The 23372-nt window shown below is 42.7% G+C and overlaps 1 non-coding gene and 1 pseudogene across 1 annotated transcript; both read left to right on the top strand.

Annotated features, from left to right (window-relative positions):
• Nucleotides 1–2649: 2649 nt before the first annotated feature.
• Nucleotides 2650–2768, top strand: LOC120619805 (5S ribosomal RNA). Its single transcript, XR_005657667.1, has one exon. It is a non-coding gene; the product is annotated as a 5S ribosomal RNA (ribosomal RNA).
• Nucleotides 2769–7317: 4549 nt separating this feature from the next.
• Nucleotides 7318–23372, top strand: LOC120619559 (translationally-controlled tumor protein-like; annotated as a pseudogene).

Raw genomic sequence — 23372 nt, 5'->3', positions numbered from 1 at the left:
ATTGGCTGGCTGCTTCCCTTGTTCCCATCAGCAGTAATCAAGCACTTCCTGAGAGCCACCACGTCCAGGCCCCACAGACTTTGCTGCTTAATTTTAAAAGGTACTCAACACCAAGGCTCAGTCTCAACAGCTAGGAAAGAGTGAACAAACCATCTCTCCCGGGTTTCTGGCTGTGGAAGATTTTTCTCATCACTGAAGACAATCATGCCATGCCTGTGTCATTAACCAACTGCTTCTGCCTTTGGAGGGGTCACATGGTGGAAGAATTGCCTACAGGGGTGAATTGCCTCATGCTGCCTGTCAAGCAACAGCTCTTGTTATTTATTCATCCAGCTACTATGGAGCATCTATCAAGTGTGAGTCACTGTGTTGTGTGAATGCGACAGGCATTGTTTCTGCCTGCAGGGCAGGTGTTACAGTGAGTGGGGAAAACACCTACATAAACAGGCAGTAAAGTAAGGCTATGATGGGCCAAGTACAAGGTGTGATGGGAGGGGCACTTAACCCAGAGCTGGCAGGGAAGGCTTTCCATAGGAAGTGAGTGACATAAAAGCTGACAAGGAATGAGCTAGAGTTAGCTTCACGCCATTTATTATCTCTATTGTTTCATTGGTCTTGTGGGAATAAAAGCATCTGGAAAGTTTTGAAGACTTTTTCAAACCTTAATAGTTTATGATTCTGCATGACGCACACTGAGAGATTCACTATTTTGTTCAAAGCTCTTAGCAATGTCTGCTGTTATATCTCTTGTTCACTCTATTATCCTCCAAAGAATACACTCCCTGAGGGCAGGCTTTTTTCTGTCTTGTTCACTGATATTTCCTTGATACTTAGAATACAGCTTGGTACAAAGTAACTGCTCAATAAAACATTGTTGAATAATTGAAGAACATTTTCTGTCATACTCAGTGTGGCATTGCACATCACAAAAGTCCTTTGCAAATAATCGCAGAAAGGTAGCCGCATCATTTTGCATATAGGCATGTCCAAGCAGCTTTTTCTGAGGGATTCACAGCATATCCTGAGTGGGAATGTGGCTAGAAAAGGCACTTTCAGCATCATCAGCCAAACCCCATCCAAGTACTCCTCATGCCTTGGTAACCAGGGATCATTCCATTCCAAGACAGAAACCTATCAAATTACAAAAAACAACCAAAGAAGGACGTGCATCCAGCCTCCCTGTGAACTAGAATCAGGAAAGACAATAGGACCACAGCAACTACCATATTTCCCTCTCTCACCTCCCCTCTCTCTCTGGTCTTGGCTTCCCTCTATCTGCTTCCTTCTAAGTTTAGCCCTTCTGTTGATTTCTCTAACACAGGGCTGCCCCCAAGTGGCACCTTCATTCTCTGACCTTCCAAGTTGGTTGTGTATAGGTAATTAACCCCAATCCAAATTGCTAGAAGAGAATCAGCTTGGTATTCTTTGGGTCTCTTGTCTACCCTGGTCCACTCAGCTGTGACCAGGAAGACAAGGATACTTTCCTCTTCAAAATCAAAGGAAAGACGGTAGAAAGAAAGAAAATGATTAGTGGAGAAAATGATTAGTGTCTCTATCAGTATTCATTGTACAATTTTCCTTCCAGAATGAAGTGCTGGAGAATGTCAACCCCAAATCCCTGGACCAGGAGATAATAGAGTGGGGCCTGCCCATAGCTCTCCCCAACCCCCTTCACCAGAGGCTACTCCCAGACCCTCCCCCAAACAAAATTCATTAGTGTTCCAGTAATATCTCCCCTGCTTATCACCTCTTGGGCTTTATGGAAAGATTGGAGATTGGGAGTGAGGCATCTGGTGCCCCCACAGTCCCATTGCTTTGGAGATCAGAAGCAATTGAGGCGCTTTCAGCCAGAAAAAATATAATTTAAGGGCTTGGCATCTGGCTGGAAGCAGAGAGCTGTGTTGCCATGACAATGCCTCGCTTCATTTAACAGCAGCATATCCCTGAGTTTGGTCACATCCACACTCAGGCACATATAGCATCCTGTCAGCAGCCCCCACATTGCACACATACGTACTTCTGGCAGAAATTTCTGCAGAAGCAAAGCTCATTCCCTGCACCCTCCTCCCCATCACAGACACCCACTCTTATCCCCTTTCCTGCAACACCTTGGCCAATCATGTAGATTTCAAGAGCACCCCCAGACAGCACAGCACCCCAGGGAATTGAGAATGCTATTTGCATGCAAACCCTGTGACAGGCCCACGTAGAAGCCTGCCGGGGTCCATATGTTTCTTCCAACATTCCTAACACAGCCGTATCTTCATCTTTTTATGTAAATTTCCCTGGTCTGTGTTCTCCAGCCTTTAATAATGCCCAGGAGAATAGGAGAGAAACAATGGTGGTCCTGATGAACAAATGCTTCTCGTTTTCTTGAGAGGATAGGGGTTAGGCTAAAACCCTGCAGGTGCTTACTAACGGTCCCTAGGCCCCTACTGATGTGTTTCTGCCCCTCCCTTAACTCAGGCAGTGGTGGACAGTGTGGATTAGAGCCGGGAGACATTGAAGGCACAGGATGTTTGTTGCAACATTATTTGTAGCAGTGAAAAACTGGAAATAGCCTAAATATCTAATAACAAGGAATAGGTCAGTAAATCGTGGTACATCTGCGCAATGAAGTACTCTGTAGAGATTTAAAAGAGTTATGTAGTCTACGGCCATGCCACCCTAAACACACCCGATCTCATCTGATCTCAGAAGCTAAGCAGGGTCGGGCCTGGTTAGTACTCGGATGGAAGACCACCTAGGAAGACCAGGTGCTGTAGGCTTTAAAAAAAAAAAAAGAGTTATGTAATTCGTATGTAGTCACATGAAAATATGTCAGTATATAAAGTGTGATCCCACTTATGTGTTTTACCTTCATGTAGTTATATACACATGGATATTTATAATGTGTGGGGAAAAGTCTGAGAAGAGTGAGATCAAGAGAGGGGTGATGGGGGCTCTTTCAGTTATCCTTTACTGCGTAACAAACCACCCTAAAACTACTGACTTAAAACAATGAAAACAGTAGTATTCTTCCTGACTAGGTTGACTAGGTAACTCCTCTCCTGGTTCCCCAGAGCTCGCTGATGCAGCTGCATTCAATTGGCGATGGCTGCCGGCTGGGCTGCCTCAGTCTACCTGGCCTCTTACTCCAGTGTGCTAGACTGGCTTCCTTATGTGGTGTCCTAGGCAGCATTCCAAGGTGATGAAAGCAGAAGCAGCAAGACCTCTGAAGGCTGAAGCTTTGGAACTCCACCACACCATGCCTGCCACATTCTATTGGTCAGAGCAAGTCAAAGGTCAGCCCAGATTCAAGGGAGGAGGAAGTAGACTCTACCTCTTGATGAGATGAATGGCCAAGTTACATTGCAAAGGGCGTATGTATTGGGATGGGAAGAATTTGTAGCCTTTACACAAACGACCATAGAGAACTTTCACTGTTTACTCTGTATAATTCTATAATTTGTGTTCATGTGTTACTTGAGAAAACTTAAAAAAGTAAACGAAAGGGTGAATCTAAGAGACATATGAGTCTACGGCCACACCACCCTGAACATGCCCAATCTTATCTGATCTCGGAAGCTAAGGAGGGTCAGGCCTGGTTAGTACTTGGATGGGAGAGACATATGAAAGAATGATGGGACTTTGTCAACACCTAATTCAGAAAAGTCAAAGATGACCACAAGGTTACTAGTCTGGAGTACTAAATTGTGACGAGCTGTTTTTTTAATCAACTATGAGGAAATGGAGATTGGAATGTCCAAGACTAGAGATGTGACAATATTAACTAGTGAGTCAGTGGGCAAGAAGTATGAATATTAGAGAAAGAGCATAAGAAAAAGTATAAGTATTTCACTAGGTTCCTAATGATAGGAAATAAATGTAATCAGACTTTTAAATAGCCAGACATATCAAATATTTATATATTTTATTACTGAGCTATCAAAATAGATGACAGGATTTTCTATTCTCAATGGCTCTCTGCTATCGCTTGCTGGTCATTAAGTCATATCCAACCACATTCTTACCAATAAAATGATTCTTCCTGATACAGTCTTTGTGAAAAAAAGAGTGATGATTTCACATTTATAAAATATTCCTGTAAGGATGGTTTGGTCCATTGGCATTGTTGATTTAACAAAACAGTACCTCAAAGGCTAGGAAAAAGAAGGCCTGCTAAAGAGAAAATAAAACCTCATTCTCAAAATGACAAGTGTGGAGCATCGCGATTCCCAGTCTGTCCTGAGGAGGAAGGGCCTGGTATGTGCAGAACACTGTGCAAAGCACCAAGTTAACAGAGAGTTCTCGGGACATGGGGAGAGTCAGAAGAATGAGACTATTAGGAAAATGCCAGAGGTGGAGAAGTCACATGGGGTGCCAACTCCACAGGGAAGGCAGAGGTCACATACATGGGATAAGACCACAGAGATCATTGATTTTATTCTTTAGAAGCAAGCAAGTCCAGCCCAGGGCGGGAATTAGGCTCCATCTCTCCAGGAGTTTATCAAAGAACGTGGGTCTTTCTTAAAACCACAGTGCCCTCAACAAAGGAGAAGTGACTGGGCTCTCTCATACGAGAAGCCAGTCAGGAGTTGGAGAGGAACACATTCTTTCAGACGGCTCTTATTGAAAACCCGCTAACTGCTAGGCTTCATGCCGGATGTTGCATGTAAAGATAGAAATAATGCAAGATCCTTTCCCTCAAGATCTGGGTGAAAGGGGACACATCCTTAGGTCTCTCTTTTAACCTCGTTTCTCCCCTCAAGGCAATTTGTCCATAGGCCCAAGCGAAGTGCCTACCCAGAGCCCTCAACCCCCTTCTAGACTGTGCTCTGAGTACCCAGGACCCCAGAATTCTCTTCCCAATGGCCCAGCCTGCTCCCTGGGCCAGTGGGGTCCTCATCTTCAGGTTCATCTTCCCACCAGTGTACGTCCCCCTATGCCCGTGGTGGCTATTCGTGGGTGTTTAGAGAAAACTTGCCAGTGGAGACTGGGGTGTCCACACACCTGGTGTGGGTCAGAGGAAGGGATAGGGAGAGGAGGATGAGCTAGGATGAAGTTGAAGAGGTCACTTGTTATACACTTGGAGGTCAAGGTTCCCACAGGACATCAAGGGCTTTATTTTCCTAACTTGCCAGTGCCTTTGTCCATAATCTCGCAAGTCTGTCTCAGGGGCTGATGAGAGGGGATTTGGCTGCCTCCGTGGCGCCCCTTCTCACCAGCCCCTCAGCAACGTGCAGTGTGGTGCACTTCTGAGCCCAGGCCTCCCTCTAGCGACCAGTCCGGGGACAACAGCCAGAGGCTCCTGGACACTCTCCCAAATGGACACTTCTTCCAGAACCTACTTTCCAAAACACATATCTGATTTCATTGCCCATTGCTTAGGAACCTCAAAAACAAAGCCAGCCAACATTTCCAGGGCCACTCAGAGCCAGCCTCTGACACGCACACGCAGACACACACATGAACACATGCACAGCCACTGCCTCCCTCCATCCCCTCTTCTTCCCTACAGGACACACACCTGTGCTCTTTTCGCTCTTCACCAACACACCATATATTTGACCTCTCTTCTTTCGCTGGCAATAAACTTCCCACTTTTGTCCAACAAACAAACTCTTCTCCATAATATACTCCATGCTTCTTTGTGGGTTTCTCTGGCCCCCTGTGGGAGGATCCGTGGCCACTCTCAGGGTTCCCCTGACCACTTTGTACAGAACGACAGCTACTCTGATTGAGTGCTTAGTGCCAGTCCCTCAGCTGAGGGCTCTAGAGGCATTATCTCATTTAATCGTCCTGATAACCTTGAAAACCAGGTACTGTTATCGTCCCCATTTTACAAATGAGGAAACTGAAAAGAGAGGGGTTAGTCACGTGCCCACAGTCACATCGACAAATGAAAGAGCATTGCGGTCACAAGAGCTTTCTCTTGACCAAACCATCTCCTCAACTGCAGCTCTTAGAGACACCCTCATTTCCTGCCCGAGAGCTCATGAGGGAAGCCTGTCCTCTTGTCTCTGAGACCCCAGCATGGCACATGATGGCCTCTCCCCGCCCCGCCCACCCCGCGACTGGTACAGTCTGTTTCCTGAACTGAATGGCAAACAGGAAGGGCGGGCTTCGCATCCTACACTTTCTCTCAGGTCCTTTGGGTCTGAACCCTGATTCTAAATCTCCCCTTTAAAGCTAAAAATCTCGCTCCCAACTTGGAGCCAGTCACACAATTCTTAACAAGTGAGGACAGAAGCTGTGGGCATAGTTTGCAGTGTAAAGACAAACTAAGAGTAAGAAATAGTGTATAACTTCATGCTGGTGGCCGAAACAACCAATAAATTAATCACCCTAAACTAGCCAGGATTGGCAGGGTTTGTGCTGACACACCCAGCTGCTCCTGCAGAACTGTCCGCCCGCGGAAGGCTGCCTCCCCAGCCCAGGTTCACAGTCCCTTCTGTCCCTCCTCCCCTGTTGGGACCAGCCACCAGCCCTTGCCCTCCTTCCTTTCTCCCTGCCTTTCCACCGTCCTTCTGTACTGTTCTCTAATTTAGTCAACGAGCATTAACTAACCACTTTTTTGTCTACCTGGAGTGCCCAAGCTACTAGACTGTATCCATTTCTTTCTTTTTTTCTTCAAAATAGAAATATAGAATATTATTTTTTCTTCCTGATTATGGAAGTAATACGTCTTATAAAAAATGTAAACACACAAACGTTTAAACTAGAAAATGAAAGTTGCCAGTCCTGCTTGTGCAACAAGATAACCACCGTTTTCAATTTGGTTTATAGCATTCTCGGGGTGTGTGTGTGTGTGTGTGTATGTGTGTGTGTGTGTGTGATTTATAATCTGAATCATAAATGAAAATGTCTCTCCGTAATTTTATTCCAGCAGTCCTAGTTTGAAATGATAATGCTACTACAAGGTCCTGGTCAAGAACCATCCAGATTCACCACAACAGAATTCCCTAACTTCATTTGGGGGTAGGGGTGGCTAAGAATACGAGATATTGGAACCTTTGGTTCCAGAAGATTCCCGAGGTCCTGATACCAACTGATCATAAAAGGTCCATGTATAAAGAGGCCTTTACTAAGCTATAGGAAGGTCTTTTGTTATTTCTTCAGAGCAAGGCTCTTCATTACTCAGATTACCAAAACTAAGGGAGCCCCCATTGCCATGATATTTCCCCCCACAATAATGAAATAATGCTCTCGGGTAATTTGCTAGTTTTGGGGGGGACAAAGAAAAGGATGGCACAGTATTGGGGGGAGAGAGGAAAAGAGGAAGTCACTTCAGCAGGCAGCAGGCATTCGTTCATTCCACAGGTGCTGACTGAGAAGCTAATACAAGGTCCTTACTTCAGAGGAGCTCACAGGCTCTGGGAACAGTCCCTCTCCTCCTTAGCATGTCAGAGGCACCCTGAGCAAATCACTCTACAAAAGGTAAGATGCCAGATGTGTAAAGCAGTAATTATGATGGGCTGGTTCACACTACCAAAGAGGAGAGATTGATACAGATAAACCAGGAGAGCAGTTTAATCATTTTCTAATAAGAAATTTAAAAAAATTAATTGATTGACCAGCTGTTTGTGTTTGCTGATCAGCATCTCTCCCTGTGGGCTTATGATTACAAATGAAAAGAATAATAATATATAAATATTAATGATAACAATGACGATTACTCTTTGTTGAGTGCATGTTATGTGCTAAAGCATTTTGTCTTCATTTTCTCATGTAAGTCTCGACATTGCTGTGCAGGGGGTACTATTTTTATCCCCACTTTGAAATGGGGTTCGGAAATGTTTAGCGCAAATAATTGAGGGACCCAGGATTCACACCCAGTTCTGCCTGCCTCCAAGACCCAAGCTCTGAATTTCCCACCTATCCTGCCTCCTCTCCCATCTGGGAAACCAGATTGCAATCTGGACTCAGAACAGGTGGCGTTAGGTGGAGACTCAAACACAACTCAGAAGTAACTGGGTCTCTTTGGAGCCGGTCTCGTCGCAAAAAAATATACTACTAAGAAAGCACAAATCTGACTCCAAAGCACCAGTGCTGAAAGTCTGTTTTCCTGAAGGTTTTAAGAACAGTGAAGAGATTACAGAGCACAACATTGTCTAAATGTACCACCTCAACGCCTGCCTTTTCCCCTCCAGGTTCCTCTCCCTCTAGCAGCTGTCCACGTGCATTTCCTCCTCCCTCTCTGCCCCACCCCAGTTTCTTCTTTTGGGACCCCTCCTCTACTCCTGTCCAGATTTCTCCTCCTGCCTCCAAGATCTTTACTGTGGTCACCCATCTCAGAGGTTACGGCCCAAGCACAGCTTACAAAAAGTGTTTTGTTTAGCCTACATTGTATTTCAGAATTTTGAATTAGTGCTAGTATTTAAATCCAGCAGATTTCACATACAAATTTGATTTGCAACTTTCAAAACTTTTTTTTTTTCCTACATAGCAGCAGCTGGTTGGAGATGAACATCAGCTCTTCCTTTTACAAGTACTGCAGATTCTTCATGTTTATCAGTCTCCTCCCTTCCCTGCAACTTGCTGATCATGAATTTGAGAGTCAATTGCCCTTTGTCACCCTTTTTACCACTTACCTTATCGGCCTGACCTCTAGGTATTGGAATTTCCAAGCCCTCTCTATTTTTATTTTGGATACCAGGACATGATAACTAGCCAGCCAGGCTTTGGGACAGTCGTTGGAGTACATTTTCCTGCTGTGATTTTCTTGACTGATTAGGAAGACAGCAGTTCTGCACTAGTTCTTATGGAAAATTCCAGGCCCATGCACCTTATCCAGGTGGGTGCACCCCTGGAGCCCGTGCCCTCTGTACTCAGTTGAATGCAGGAGCCAAGGTCAGGTGTATCTTCTAGAAACATGTTTTTATCACAGGATAAGAATCAGTTGGGCAATAAAAGGTGAATGCTTAACATATCACGTGGTGGTGGTGATATAGTATAGTTTAATGCTTGTTCTAAGATGGGTACTAGTCTGATTTTTATATTTATGACAAGTAATAAGTTTAGTGCTTAGCGATTCAGCTTTGCAACAAACTTTTTCATTTTTATGGCAAGCTTGGGGGTTCATTTAATTAGTCCTCGAGAATGCCAGGTGAGCTTTTATCATTTTAACAATCTTTCCATTAATTGATTTCTACAGTATTTTTGCTACGGTAGGCTGTATTGTTGTTTATGAGAATTCATGGTTTCTTCTCGTATAGGGTTCTATTTCCTTCCCTCGTTGACATTAGGCTTGACCCTGTGATTTCTTTGGGCCAATAAAATGTGAGTGGAAGTGATGTCTGTCACTTCAGAGCCAGAGCTCTAAGAGATAGCACATATTCACCATGGTACTCTCTTCCCTCAGCCACAACGAGGACAGCCAAGCCCTGCAGTGATGGTAACATGCAGTGCAGCCTGCCCCTGGCTGGAGACAGAGCCTGGTTGAGAAACCAAGCTTTGTCACAAACCACTGAAGTGTTGGGATTATTTGTTATGGCAGCATAACCTAACCTGTTCTGACTAAGACATGCAAACAGACCAAAAATACTAACTCTGACGCAGAGGCTGATAGCCCAATAGATTGTAATAATCTCAATTTTTTCTATTTATCAAAATGTTCTACATTTCTTCACTGAGAAGTAAATGTCATAAATTTAAACTTATAAAATAATTACATACTAATAAAATGCTCTCTCTATATGATCTGATACATAAAGTTATATATATGTATGTATATATAAGAAGATCACCCTCCCAGGATAAATCTTATGGGAACTGTCGATATTTGTTTTTTGCCTCTCCTTTTCTAAGCACCCATTACTAACCCTTTCCAACAGACATTCTTTCTTGAGGTAGATCAATGGCTTCAATCAGGCTACTGTATCAAGCTCTGCTAATCTGAAAAGCATTCTGCCTTTTTATGGTGGTTGTATATATCTTGGCTTAAATCCCTTTTGAGTAAAATATTTTAAAATTAATACAGTAGTACATGTACCTGGCAAAAAAAAAAAAAAGTATACCAGAATATAATATAAGTAAATTCTCTTTCCTTTCCCCAATGCCCACAAAAGTAATCATTTTAGGAATTTCTTATCAGGACCAGCTTCGTGGGTGTACTACCTCTGCAGTCACCCAGGCCCCCGTGCTTAGAATGCCTCTGCACTTGGTTTAATGCTCTGTCACTGTCATCTTAAATTTTTTTTTTAGCCTGAAATTCTTAATAAGCCTAGCATTTTCATCTTCATTTTGCACTAGACCCCAAAACTATGTTACTGGTCCTGCTTCTTATGTATCCTTCCAGAAACATTTTTATGCACATACAAGCATGTCTGCTTATGGTTTAACACAGTGACTCTGTGCTCACCAACCCCTTTTCTTCTTCCTGGGCCTGTAGAAGGATTACATATCAGCCTCTCTTACAATTAAGTTGGAACTCTGACTGGGTTCTGGCCATGGGAAGGTGGGCAAAGTGATATATACCAGGGGTCCCCAACTCCTGGGCCGCAGATAGTACTGGTAGGGTCCATGGCCTGTTAGAAACCAGGCCACACAGCAGGAGGTGAGCTGCGGGCCAGCAAACGAAGCTTCATCTGTATTTGCAGCCGCTCCCCAGCACTAGCATCACCGCCTCAGCTCCACCTCAGATCAGCAGGCATTAGATTCTTATAGGAGCACCAGTCCCTGGTGCCAAAACGGTTGGGGGACCATTGACCACTTCCAGAAGGATCCTCTAATGACACCTGCCCAATCTTCTGCACAATCCTTTTACTGTTTGTATGGTTTTCTATGTTTGCACAGGAATAAATGACTCTGAGACAGCACAGCCACATGATAGGAAGATCCTAGATCCTTGAGTCACCATTTAAAGGGGAACCTCTTGGGAGAACCCCTAACTCATGTTAGACCATGATGTTAGTGAAAAATAATCTGCTATTCTGTCAAGCTATGGAAACTTTGGAGCTGTTTATTATAACTAGTAGGACACACATGAATGAGATCATACCATATGTGCCTTTTGCACTTTTAAAAAAACATTTTATAAACGTTTTATCATATTTATGTTGGATTTATAGTGTAACTCATTGTATTTGGTAGGCAACTCGCCACAGCCCTTGAATAATGACAGCCTAAACCATCTGCGTCAAGCATAGAGCAGGAGAACTTCCATGAAGCTCTTTGGGGCAATCCAAGCCCCCGCGTTTATTTCCTTCCTTCTCCTGCTCTGTGTCAAAGTGGAATTGCATCCTATAGACTGCATTTCCCAGGACTTCCCAAGTCAGCTGGCTTCCTGCTCATCTTACCCAATGGAGGACAGGAGATTAGAAGGCGGGAGAAAAGGGAAGGCCAGAGTATTTCCTCCCTTCTCTCTCTGCCTTCGGCAGCATCTTCAGCAGCTGCTGCTGCTTTTCTGTGCCTCCAGCTCCTGCTGGACAGGTTTACCACAATTCTAACTTAAACCAGTGGACCCCCATCCCTAGGCTCCCTAACACCACCTCCCTTCTTTACCCTTCATTATGGACTCCATATTTATGTCTCCCCCAAATTCATATGTTGAAGCCCCACCCCTCAAAGTGACTATATTTGGAGTTAGGACCTTTATGGAGGTAATTAAGGTTAAAAGAGGTCATCAGGATGGGGTCCTGATCCAATGAGATCAGTGCCCATGTAAGAAGAGACCAGAGAGATCACTGGCTCTCTCCACTCACGCACAGAGAAGAGATCACATGAGACGGCAACCACCTACGAGCCAAGAGAAGAGGCCTCAGAATGAAACCTACCTTGGTGGCACCTTGATCTTAGACTTACAGCTTCCAGAACTGTAAGAAATAATTTTCTGCTGTTTTAAGCCACCCACAGATGAAGACACTTTTCTATCACCAATTCTCCTCATTAAGCTCCCTCTGTTTCAAATACTCAGGATGGTTTCTTTTTTCCTTATAATTACCTGAATGATTCACTAAATCATTCTTACAGACATTACATGGACTAGGAAACATCCAACTCCCTTCACTGGCAATAGAGTGCGCTGCTTGAGAAATACACTATTAAATTAGGCTGCCCTGAGTTTGAATCCTGACCCCACCCACTTCCTAGTTCAGTTGTCATAGTCTCTCTAAGCCTCAGTTTCCTCATCTGCAAAATGGGGATAAAGATACTAAAGTCTATCCCATAAGGAAGTAATGCATGAAAGATACTTAGCACAGGGCCTAACGCAGAGAAAGTGTTCAATAAGTGTTAGCTAACATACGAAGGAGAACAGGGCCTGGCGAGAAGCAGACATTGTTGGCCACAATTACAGAAGTGTTCTTATACTTTACTTAAAACAGTGAATGAATGGGTGTGGCTGTGTACCAATAAAATGTTTTATGGACACAATAAAACTATTTTTTGTCTTGATTTTTTTCCAACTATTTAAGAATGTGAAAAACATTCTTAGCCCTCAGGCTGCACAAAGTAAACAGGCAGCAGGCAGAATTTGGCCAGCAAGCCATAGTTTTCTGCTGGCTTTTACTCAAGTTCCTGTGCTCTTTTAGCTTCTTTCTTTCTTTGCTGTGTAAATACTTGAGTGTTCACCTCCAGGTTCTCTTCCAAGTTCTGGGTTTTTTTTTTTTTTAATTAAATTAACTGGTTTGTTTTATTGTGATATAATTGACACGCAACCCTTTATAAGTGTAAGGTGCACAATGTAATGACGACGCGCACATACTATGAAATGATCACAGCAGTAATTCTAGGAGTTCTAGTGCGCACCCGTCTGGGCCTCATTTCCTCACCAGTAACCCTGGAGTAGCAGCCAGTGTGTGTTTGTGAAAATCAGCTCTTCAGTGAGGACGGTGCAGGAGAGCAACTGGTGGTTTTGTGGTTACTGGTTTTTAATCTTTTGTTTGTTTAGGCCTCCAGGTAAAAGTTCCCCTCCTACGAATTAGTCTGGGAAATCACTAATTGGTCCAGTGGTTCCTGCCTCCTTATTCTTTACCAACACAAAACAAATCAACAGTAACACGTCATAGGGTAGAGCCGAAATGTAAAAGTTTCTTTCCCCTCTGCCTCTTCCCTTCTTAGACAATCAATGCATTTGTTTATGTTTTAGGTCCTTTCTTCTAGTTACAAAGTTCCATCCAATTAGTCATTAAAGAAATACTTGTTGAGCACCGCCTATGTGCAGAGCACTGCACTGGATGTTCTATAGTGAACAAAACAGGCATGGTCTCTCCCAGAGGAGCCGTGGAAGGCACACGTGCAGGGACCAAGCGCTGTGCAGATGAACTATGTAGGAATGCAGAGAAAAAGGGAGGGAGAGAGAGAGAGAGAGAGGACGGAAGAGCAGAATCCAAACTGACCCCTTCTGTGTTCCCAGAATTGTCCAACTCTTGCTCCAGGGTCTCTGTTATCTCGCCTCCCTGACTTCCTTTCGGTGCTTTCTCTAAACATGTCCTTTAGTTGTCCAGGCCAGCGCCTGTGCCAGTTCATCCTTTCCGCCCCAACCCTTCCTAGCACACAGGGGAGCGGGAAAGAGCTTGGAAATCACACCCTTCTCCCCTGCATGTCCCTAGCGCATGTCCCTTCCCAGTTCTCCCTTCTCAGAATTGCTCCCTGCCCCACCCCTGGCCTCCCTCTGATCATTGCCCTTATCAAGGGAGACCATGCGGGAACATGGGGACGCTCAGGAGCAGTATGCTGTCCTCTACAAAGTGTTCTTATCGCTGTGGGGAAACGGTGTTAAGGGTGACCCCAATCTATTTCAGTGACCTTTGCTAAAGAGAAAAGTTGCTGCCAGTGATTGTCAGGATACACACACAAACATACTCTGTGGGACTTAAGCCTAAAATAACCAGAACTGGCTTTCACTTTTATTTTTTTGTGGGAGTTGGGGGAGGGGTGGTAAGGTTAGACTGATGTCTAATTCTACCCTTTATTTTCTCAGTGACAACTTTTTTCTTCTCTAGGGCCACTCCTTTCCTTCATTGCTATTTCTCTACCCACTTCTTTTCCTCACTCCTCATTCAAGAAAAGTCCTTGGAAAATTAAATTTTGACTTTTTTTCCTGCGAAATTTTTCAGCTACTCTCTGGCATGGCTTTGCCTCTCTCATCTTTTCCCCCTGCTGTTGGAATCTGTCCATCTCTTGCAGGCTGGATGGGCCCTTCCCATCCACTCCCTAACATGCTTAACCTGACTTTTTTTCTCATTTCCTTTCATCTTCACCCAGTACAGTGAGGAATAGACCCCAGGAAACCCTTGGGGATATCGTTTTCGCCCACGCCTCCCCTTTTGATGCTGGAGAGCTCAATAGGGTGTGAGTTCAAAGAGAGACCCCAACCCTGGAGCGAGGTTCTTGTCTTATACCTCAAGAAAGGATTCAAGGACACAGAAAACAGCAAGCAGGAAAGCACAAGTTGTATTAAAGCAAAAGTACACACTTAAGAGAAAAGTGCAGGCAGCTCAGAGAGGAAGTCTGTCCAGAGCTGTCTGAATTATGGGCTTTTGTTTTCTTGGAGGTGGGGGAGTGTCCCAAGGCTATCCAGCCTGCCTCCCTGTCTTGCCTTGTTCCCCATGCCACCTGGAGATGGCAGCTCAAGGCTGTCTGTCTTTTCTCCTGGTCTGTCTTGTCTCCTGGCCTTGGCTTGTGTCTCATGCTGGAGGCTCATGCTTGGAATCAAAACAGGGAGAGGACTGAGTAAGGGACAAAGGAGAAATTCCAGAGCTGCAGGAAGAGAACTGAGTAGGGAATGAGGAAACAGTCCAGAGCTGCATCCTGCAGAGGAGGGGGAACTTGCCTGAAGCTAACTATCCTGCCTCCCTTTCTCTGAGAATTTGTCTCTCTCTCTCCACACACACACACACACACACAATGGGCCCTTGACAGCTATGCAGCTTAATGTGACCTTGCCCCTATGGTGTTAATTGGGCCAGGGATATACACAACTTACGACTGGGTCAAGCCTATTCTCTCTTCTAGGCTTTGAAGATGTTAGTTGCAGCCAGAGCTAGTCTCTTAGATGCAGGAAATGCAGACAAGGTGGAGTGAGCTTTCTGTGTGGATGTTGAATCAGTGAAACTGGTCTTTAGAGAATAAAGAAGGACCCAACTTCTCAGAGACAAGCAAAAAGAAGGCTGGAAGAGAGTAATTGCCTAGGGATGTGACAGCTTTCCAGTTCCTGACGTTTTGAGAGCAGCTGTCCTCAGGTTTCTTCATATTCACTATAAATGTGGTATAACTCTGTGAGTTAAAATGTATTTGATTGCAAGTAAGAACCATTGAACCATTAGAACACATTGTTTCCTTAAGAAGTCTGGAGGCAGGCAGAGCCGGATGTGTGCGGTTTACTATGTTATCAAAGCCCCAGGCTCATTCCATCTTTTGGCTATGCCTCTGAGCATGTTGACTTTTCATTCTGTGCTGATTGCTTTATGGTCTCAAGATGGCTATCATGGCTCCAGACATTGTGTCCTCACTTCATTACATCAAGTAAAAAGGAAGGGAGCCATGGGAAAAAGACTTAATATTTGTTAATAAAGAAAAATCCCTCTTTTCCGTTTCCACAGTAGACTTCCTCTTTATCTTATTAGCTAGAACTGTGTCACATATTTACTCTAGCTGCAAGAGAGTTTGGAAAAGTAAGTTCCAGGTGAAAGAGAATTGGATTGCTATGATTAGAACAATTATGATTCATGGGGCTGTTGAAAAGACCATTGTCCCGGCCCCCTTCTGTTGCAGAAAAAATTGCAGAAGTCAGAATGGCAAGAAACCAAGCAGCATTCGGAGAGTTGGAGAACTCAGGTTTATTACGCCGAGGGTCCCAGAAGAGCTAGCACTCTGAAGATCTGGGCCCTGAGGCTTAGGGACAATTTTGCTTTTATATCTGTGCTGTTACAGCTGTTACAGTTGGCATGGGCTGATTGGTTGATCTGTCTTCAGCTGGTTACAGACCTCAAGAGTTGCTATGCGTTACCGGCAGTTACAGAGCAGGAGATTTTCAAACAAGAATTTAGGCGATGCATTTGTTATCTGGACAGAACAATCAAAGGGGAGGGCGAGTCTTCAGTTGATTTTGAGATTACTCTGCCCTTTGGCCTATGCAGCAAGCATGTTTACAGAAGCAGAACAAAGAGCTAATTACAAGGTTAGCCATTGGAGTGGAAAATTCCTCTTCACTCCTGCCCCAATTGTCTGGGTACTCTTACTGAAAATCAATTGATCATAAATACCAGGGTTTATTCTTGGATTCTAAATTCTATTCCATTGATCTATCTATATGCCTATCCTTATGCTAGCATATTGTCTTGATTACTGCAGCTGTATAGTGAGTTTTGAAATCAAGAAGTATGAGCCCTCTAACGCTGTTTTTCATCAACACTGTTTCGACTATTCTGGATCCCTTGCATTTCCATATGAATTTCAGGATTAGCTTCTCTTCAAAAAAGCCAGCTGAGACTTAGAGATTGCATGAGTCTATAGATGAAATTAGGAAGCATTACCATTTTGACAATATTAAGTCTTTCAACTCCTGAATGTGGGGTATCTTTTTATTATTTAGATCATAATCTTTTTCAACAATATTTGTAATTTTCAATGTTCAAGTCTTACACCTCTTTTGTTAATTTTTCCTAAAGATTTAAGTCTTTTTGATGCTATTCTTAATGAAATTGTTTTTCTAACTTCATTTTCAGAATGTTTATTGCTAGAATATAGAAATACAATTGATTTTTGTATGTTAATCTTGTATCCTGTGACCCATTTAACTTATTTATTAGTTCTGATAATTCATTAGTGGATTCTTTGGGATTTTGTGTGTATAAGATCATGTCACCTGCAAATACAGATTATTTTACTCCTTCCTTTCTAGTCTGGATGTCTTATTTCATTTTCTTTCTTAATTGCCCTTGCTAGAAGCTCCAGTACAATGTTGAATAGAACTGGTAAAAATGGTCATTCTTGTCTTATTCCTGGTCTTAGAAAGAAAGCAATTTCACCACTTAGAATGATGTTAATGATGTTAACTGTAGGGTTTTTTGATAAAAGCCCTTTATCAGATTGAATAAATTCTATTCTATTTCTAGTTTCTTATTCTTGTTCCGTTCCTAGTGTTTTTATCATAAAAGTGTTAGATTTTGTCAAATGCTATTTTTTTTTTGCATCCTTTAAAATGACCGTGTAGGTTTTGTCTTTTTTTCTTTTAATATGGTATATTAAGTTAATCTTTCTGAATATTAAAGCAATCGTGTAGTCTCACTGTCATTAGATTTGTAATTATTATAATTATAAATAGATTCATTATTTTTAAAGCTGAAAAGTAGGAAGACATTGAATCATCCAAAACCTGAACACAGAATTCTTGGGCTTGATTCTTTGGAATACAAATGCATAAACAGAAAAGATGCATAAATAACCCTACAAACTAACGGAGCATGTTTCACTAGTTCCTATTTAGTGGATGAGAAAAAAAACACAGATTGGTGCACAAATACCCTGGATATAAAATGGCACATACTGAGTGCTCTGTGTCATTATGGGGCTGCAGAATGGAGACTGCTCCCCTAGCACTCTGCTGCAGAAATAACAAGCGGCTGTGTTGTCCGCCCACACTCTAGGCTATTTTGTATCTTAGTGGCTGCTCATGCTGTCCATTTTCCCCCAAATTTTCTTCCCTTCTTTCTTTTATTACTTTTTTCCCTGCTTATTATTCCTTAAAGGACATACATCAAGATATACTATTAGTAGTTTTAATTTCTTTCCTTTTTTGGCCTGTATTACATTCTAACTTTCCTACATTAGTGTATGTTGCTTTCGTAATTAAAAAAAAAAAAATGAAAATTACTTAAAAAAAAAAAACTCCTCCACTTGGGGGCCCGTTGGGGGTGTGCCTGGAATGGCCAAGGAGCTAGGTGCCAGAATGCAAGTAGCAGAGCCTGTGACTGGAGACAAAGCAGTGCACTGACATCTCTCAGTGCACGGTGGTCCCTCCTGTGCACTCTTCCATCGTCGTGACCAGTAGCTCAGGGTGTCTGTTGAGAGAGCTGACTCATCTGCCCGCTTGGCTCCACCCCTTGTGTTCTCTCCCGAACATATTTTCTCATTCTTTATAATATGGAGAGGCTGGGATATTTTTTCAGATCTTTATGTTCTGCTTCCTTTTTATTTAACAATTCCATTTCTCGCATTTTACTATAAGCAGCCAAGAGGAACCAGGTTACTCCTTCAACACTTTGCTTAGATATTTCCTCATCCAAATATCTAATTTCATCACTTGCAAATTTTACTTTCCACAAAACACTAGGACACGGACAGAATTCAGCCAAGGTCTTTGCCACTTTATAACAAGGATGGCCTTTCCTGCATTGCCCAATAGTAAGTTACTCATTTCTGTGAGACTTCCTTAGAATCATCCATATTTTTATCTGAACGTTCTGTTCAGGATGACTGAAGTATTCTTTAAGAAGACTGAGACTTTCTTTGCAGCTCTCCTCTTTACCCTCTGGGCTCTCATCAGAATGACAATGTAGACCTTTTCTAGCTTGCACCTCAAAACCTGACAACCTCTACTCATTATCAGTTCCAAAGCCACCCCCACACTTTAGATATTTATTATAGCAGCACCCTACTTCTTGGTATCAACTTTCTGTCTCCATTCAGGCTGCTATAACAAAATACTGTAAATCGAGTGGCTTATAAACAACAGAAATTTATTTCTCACAGTTCCGGAGACTGGGAAATCCAAAGTCAAGGCACTAGCAAATTTGGTGTCTGGTACAAACATATCTTTTCACTGTAAGTTCACATGCCCAAAAGGACAAGGACTTCTCTGGGGCCTCTTTTATAAGGGCACTAATCTTATTCATGGTAGCTCCACCTTCATGACCTAATCACCTCTCAAAGGCCTCACCTCCTAAAACCATCGCCTTGCTGGTTAGGATTTTGACATATGAATTTGGGGAGAACATTTAGGCATGTACATACGTCAGAACTCATCAAATTTTACACTTAAATATATGCAGTTTACCTGACGTCAGTTCTACCCCAATAATGTAAAGAAAGATTCTGCTGAAGGACTATAATAAGGTGCTTTAAGTTCCAATTTAAAAATAATTCAACTGGCATAAACAATTAAAGAAAATTCCTTGACTCAGTATAACTGTCTATAGGTAGGTCTCAGGCATAGTTTGATAAGAGAACCACCTCCTTACGTCTGTGAGCCACTCTGTTCATTTCCTGATGTTGGCTTCATCCTTACTTGGGTTTTCCTGTGGTAGCAAAATGGCTGTAGTAGTTGTAGGCTTCACATTCATATAGCACACCTTCCAGGAGAACAGATAGGTTTCCTTCCCCCAGACATCGAACCAAAATCTCTACTCTTACTTTCCATGATTGAATCAACCAAGCCCCTGTGCCTGTCCCTGAATTAATTACTGTGGCAAGCGCTGGACAGTAGTTAGCCCACGTCTCAATATGTGACTACTGACCAGTGAAGGAAGAGTGGAATGGAGGATGGAGAAGCCACTGGCTGAAATTGAGTTATCGATTGGCGAATTAGCGTGGGATGGTCAGCATGGAGAAAGGCAGGTTTGGATTGAAATAGAAGGTGACTCTCATGTTGTTGTTTCTGTTTTAAAAGGTGTTATTGATATAAAACAAGTGTACTACAGTTTGAAATACTGGAGTGTCAGGATCTTAAAATAGGTACCAGAAAGTTCCTTTTCCTCAACTGTTTGGGCAACCCTGTTGCATCCCTACTGCCCGTTCTAATTCCTGTGCTTTTCAAGGCTTACTATTAAGAGAACTTGTCATGTGGCTTTGAAGATACCCTGAGACCATAAACGATAAAATAGCATTCAGACATAAAACTTAGAATGGCTCTCCTAGACATCCAGCATCAGAAATTATTGTTTTGGGGGGTGGTACAAAATAGGAAGAAATGTGAGAAAAAGTTAGGAAATATTAAGAATAGGGAGAAGAGCCACAAAAGGTCATTTTAAAGGAAGTTATTTTGTCCAAGAATATCTAGCATTGCCAAGTAAATATAAAGAGAGTAATAGGGAAGACAGTAAAGGTGTTTTATAATGAAGTGAAAAAGAAATGTCACCTTCACCAAATCCCATCATCATATAGATTGCAGAGACCACACTGCTTGGGAATGAATAAAACTTCTTATTTGCCATTTTTCTTTTAACTATGTTTTATTGAGGTACTATATATATATTTTATATATAGTACAGTTCGATTTATGGCATTTAAAACTGACAATACATATATTTAGAGCTAGTATGGCTGTCTATGAGTTCTTTGTCATCATTAATGCTCTCTTAGAGAGTTAATTCTCAGTCCGTAGAGATGAAATTTCTACTTTTCTTATAAAACTGCATACAGAGAGGATATTTATTAATTGCTTTGGGATGACGATTAGGTGAAGATGATAAGATATCAGTCACTCCAATCAGTTTAAGTAAACATAAATTTGGGGTAAATTTTCGAGGTTAAATTTGGAGGGAATCTAAAACCAGTATTTTATATAACATCTTCTAAAAATGTTGAGAATCACCTACGCATTCCTACTTTCTGCTTCTTGTCATTAACATATTCAACATGAGCAGTATAATGGACATTGATTGTTTATACCTGCTCAGCACCCATTTTTCTGGTAACAGCACCCATCTCTTTCATTTAGAAAATTGTTGGTCTCCTATTCTCAGAGCTTGTGGCTCAGAATTGGGGAAGTGGGTGGGTATAAGATTCAGACCTGGCCAAGTAATTCGATGTCTGCCTGAGGCCTGTGACCTGAGCTGGGCCAATGGGAGCTTAGCTAGGACTCTCACTGGAACTCCAGAAAAGAAGCACTTTCCTTCAGCTGAGGTTTTAAAACTGTTGGAATGTAAGCTTGCCAGCCATGAGCCATCTTTACCATCGCATGGTGACCCCCTATTTGAGAATGAACTCAACTCAGAGGGACACCAAATCAAGGATGGAAACAGATTTCTGATGACATGGGTTGAGCACCTGGAGCCAGTCGGATCTACCCCTAGCCTTTTTGGTTATATGAACCAATAAATCTCTATGCTTAATCTAACTTGAATTCAATTTCAAAACTTGCAACTCAAAGAGCCTTGACTCATACCATCATCATTATCGTTATCACCACCCCTTCTCCTCCTTCCTGGAGTCAAATAAAAATCCACTTCCTGAAGCAGAGGCTAAGATGATTGCAAAAATCAGCCAAGTGAGTAGTACACACAGGAAGTCCAGGGCAGCAATTTGGGGCGTAGTGGTTTGAGTAGGAGGCTCCGAGGTGTGTCTGGTGCAAAGGAAACATGAGAACAGAGGCCTACGGTTGAGAGACAGGCTCTAGCTGCCTATTCCTAGAGTGCTCATCTGTTTTATCTCCACTCTTCAATTGCAAATACCTTGTTAGACACAGATTAAGGTCATTCTAGTGGATGCTTAACAGGCACCCTGACCCAATCAGAAACCATCATCCCTCTTAAAGCTTCATATTTGAATGCAATCATTCCTTTAAACAGCTCAAGCCTCGCAATGATTATGCAATTCTAAACTCTTGTCCCAGGGCCTACTCGGTTTTGTAGAGGCAAATATTGCCACTGAAAAATGGTCCAAAAACATTACCTAAGATTAGGGCCAGAAACTCAGGGAGAGAAGTAGTGGACTCTTTGCATTCATTGTATTAGGTTAGGAGTAATATATAGAGAAATAGCAGACCCATTTTTTAAAAATCAAGACTGTAAGCTCCATGAGAGTAGAGACTATGTTTCTTTTTGCTTATCATTATATTTGCAGTACCTAACATGATGCCTCCCCCCAAAAAAATATTTGTTGAATGATTGGCCAAAGAGATAAATGAACTAAGCAAGAAAGTTTGAAAAGGGAAGACGAAATGATGCTCTCACAGTAGGATCACATAAGAGCTTTGGGTTGTCCAGCCCTGGGTTTTGTACCGAAGCAGATTGCCTCTAGAAAGCCCTTTCTACCTTATGTTTCTTCTGCTGTCTAACTGATATTGTGGACATTTGTCATTTTTGCACGCCCAATGTCCATTCCTTTTTTAACAAGTTCCCCAGTTTCCTTTTGGGAAAATACTCACCTCATTTTGTGTTTTCTTTTTGAGATAGTGAGTCTTAAGCACCTCCCACTATGAAAGATGAAGAAACCACATCCTTTTGTTTGCCCCACCTCCCCTCCTATCTCCCCTTTAAATCAATGTGACCTAAACTCAGCCAATCAGATGATCTCTCCCAGGACTTTGACTCTTGGGCAAGTGACTCAAGGATGGAAGAGCTGGTTGGAGCTCATTCCTAGGCTGCAGTTCTGCATGTCCCTTTTAAAAATGCTATCCTGACTTTTCTGTGCCTCTCTCCTCCCACCTCGCCCAGCACTTCTCAGGCTATCTCGCAGGCTGTATTGCTCAGAGCTCTGGGCTCCTGCTAAACCAGCACCGCCATTGTCTCCTTCCAGCCGCCATCATGATAATCTACTGGGACCTCATCAGCCATAATGAGATGTCTTCCAACATCTGCAAGATCCGGGAGGTCACATTCGGGCTGTGCCTGGAGGTGGAGGGGAAGATGGTCGGGACAGAGCAACACTGATGACTCCTTTGATGGTGGAAATGCCTCCGCCGAAGGTGCCCGGGGGGAACGTACAGAAAGCACAGTAATCGCTGATGTTGATGTTGTCATGAACCATCGTTTGCAGGAAACAAGCTTCACAAAAGTAGCCTATGAGAAGTAGAAGTACGTCAAAGATTACATGAAATCAATCAAAGGGAAACTTGAAGAACAGAGAACAGAAAGTAAAACCTTTTATGATGGGCTGCAGGACAAATCAAGCACATCCTTGCTAATTTCAAAAAACTACCAATTCTTTATTGGTGAAAACATGAATCCAATGGCATGGTAGCTCTGCTGGACTACTGTGAGGATGGTGTGACTCCCACATATGATTTTCTTTAAGAATGGTTTAGAAATTGAGACATGTTAACAAATTTGGCAATTTGGATCTGTCATCTGTCACCATAACTGGCTGCTGCTTTTCATCCACACACCCGGACAAAGACAAATGGGACTGATGTTCACTTGAGCTCTTCATTTATTTTGACCTTTGTTTATTTGGAGAAGAGGCATTGTTTTTAAGAAAAACATGTCATGCAGGTTGTCTGAAAATAAAATGCATGTGAACTCAGTTGAGAGACTACCTCTTAGTTTAATACTATTTAAATCCATCCTGTGTAGTGTTCCTGGAGAAGCTACAGCCTGGTTGTAGACCACTACTATAAAGCATGAGACTGTCTTCAGATAACTTCTACGGTGAAAGCTACTTCTGGGACTGGAATATAAAAACAGGGATCAAAAGTTTTAATCCTGAGTTGAAGTAAAGAGAAAGACCAT

Source organism: Pteropus medius, unplaced genomic scaffold (assembly GCF_902729225.1).
Source record: "Pteropus medius unplaced genomic scaffold, Ma_sr-lr_union100, whole genome shotgun sequence".
Lineage (NCBI taxonomy): Eukaryota > Metazoa > Chordata > Mammalia > Chiroptera > Pteropodidae > Pteropus > Pteropus medius.
The sequence above is the reverse complement of the archived record's forward strand: the minus strand, read 5'-3'. Positions and strand labels throughout refer to the sequence as shown.